A 2495-nucleotide genomic window follows, 5' to 3' on the forward strand; every position below is an offset into this window, starting at 1 on the left:
TAGCAAATAGAATACCTCAAATCATCAACAAGATCATACACCATGACCAGGTAGGATTCACCCCATACAAGTATGGTTCAGTATTCAAAAAGCTATAAATGTAATACACTATATCAATAGAGCGAAAACTAAAAACCACATGATCATCTCAACTGATGCAGAAAAGGCTTGTGACAAAGTCTAATACTTATTCATGTTCAAAGTCCTACAGAAATTGGAAGATAGGCCTCTACATCAATTGGATAACAGCCATCTATGACAACCCAATGGCTAATATAATTTTAAATGGGGAAACCTGAAATCTTTTACTCTCAGGTCTGATACAAGACAAGGATGTCCTCTATCACCACTCCTATTCAATATAGATTTGGAATCATTGGCTAGAGCCATTAGACAAGAGGGATAAATAAAAGGATTAAGAATAGGTAAAGAAGAAGTTAAATTATCATTATTTGCAGATGACATGATACTTCACTTGAAAGACCCAAAAAAACTCCACCAAGAAGCTACTAGAATTGATACACAAATTCAGCAGCATAGTAGGATACAAAATCAATACCCAAAAGTCAATAGCATTCCTCTACACAGATAACAAACACACTGAGAGGGAAATTATAGAAACAATACCTTTTACAATAGCACCGAGGAAAAAGAAATACCTTGGAATTAATCTAACTAAAGAAATCAAATGTCTTTTTAAATAAAATTACAATACTCAAAAAAAAGAGATTGGGGCCAGGCAGATGGCTCAGTAGAATAAGTGTTTCCCTGGCAAGTGCAAGGGCCTGAGTTCAATCCCCGGTTCCACCAAAAAAAAAAAAAAAAAAGATTGTAGAACATTTCAAAAAATGGAAAGATATTCCCTGCTCCTGAATAGGAAGAAAAAACATCATGAAGATGACTATACTCCCAAAATTGCTTTACAGATTTAATGCAATCCCTATCAAATTACTACCAATATACCTCACAGACCTAGAGAAAGTATTTGTAAACTTTATTTGGAACCAGAAAAGACCAAGAATAGCTAAGGCAATTCTGGGTAACAAAGACAAGGCAGGAGGCATTATAATTCCTGACTTAAAATTATTCTGCAAATCTACTGTGATAAAATCAGCATGGTATTAGACCTGAGGCAATGAAATAGACCTAAGAGTCAATGGAATAGATTAGAAGATGTAGAGGCCTCTACAAACACACTCAACCACCTGATGTTTGACACAGGGGCCAAACATGCTTACTGGAAGAAAAGTAGCCTCTTTAACAAATGCTGGTGGAAAAACTGGCTCTCACATGCCAAAAACTAAAACTTGACCCAGGTCTATCACCATGCACTAAGCCGAAGTTAAAATGGATTAAAGATCTAAACATTAAAACAGAAACACCAAATTGCTTAGAAGAGAAAGTAGGAGGAATTCTTGAAGACATAGGGGTAGGCAAAGAGTTCATGAATAAAAATCAAATACACAGGTAATACTTGAAATAATTAACAACTGGAACCACCTCTTAACAAGAAGTTTTTACACTTCAAAAGAAATCACCAACAAAGTGAGAAGACAAGTCACAAATTTTTAAAAAAAATCTTAACTAATAAGCACTTAGACAAATGTGTGCTCTCTAGAATTTATGAAGAAATAAAAAGAATTAGTATTTTAGCCCTTCAATTTAAAGACCCAGTCCAGAAATGGGCATCTGAGATGAAAACACACTTCTCAGAGGATGAAATTAAAGAAGCGAATAAATATGAAAAAATGCTCCACTTCACTATCCATCTGTGAAATGCAAATTAAAACAACACTGAGACACCATCTCATCCCAGAAAGAATGGCTATCATAAAGAAATCAACCAACAACAAATGTTGGAAAGACTGGGGAAAAGGCAACCACTCTGAAGCCATTTGAAGATATACTCATAAGTGAAGTAAACCAGACCTACATGTGTAAATATTGTATAGTTTCCCTAGTATAAGAACTCAAAAGAATAAATACAAGTAGAAAGGTATAACACAATTAAAAGGAAAGTGAGAACTTGAGGATTGGACAAAGAAGAGAAAGCAAGGAGAAACCTGGGAAAAATGACAGGGTCAAAGCCCTGTCATTTATATGCACAAGATGGATAAGGCAATGATCCTGAGAAACACTAGCAGGTTTTTGAAACTAGCAGTTAATTGGGAAGATTCTCACCCTGACTAACTATACATGCTGATATCTTTGAAGCAAGCAACCGTAATGAAGATAGCAATGTGTAATAGAAGAGTCAGGCTTGGAATGCCTGTCACTCTTGTCTTCTAAATCATTACTTCTTGTCATGACATACCAATAATTATCATACTGTCTCTCAAGTATATGTTTTTTTAAAGGGTAATAAATGATAAAACAGAAAAAAGACACAAGGAAAAAAATGTCACAGTACTGTCCTGCTACAATGTTGTATATGGTTAAATTTCTAAATTTCTGTGTAAAAATATGTAATTGTTTATTAATATTCTTTAAATATT

Source organism: Octodon degus, unplaced genomic scaffold (assembly GCF_000260255.1).
Source record: "Octodon degus isolate 3935 unplaced genomic scaffold, OctDeg1.0 scaffold00241, whole genome shotgun sequence".
In the NCBI taxonomy this organism is placed as follows: Eukaryota; Metazoa; Chordata; class Mammalia; order Rodentia; family Octodontidae; genus Octodon; species Octodon degus.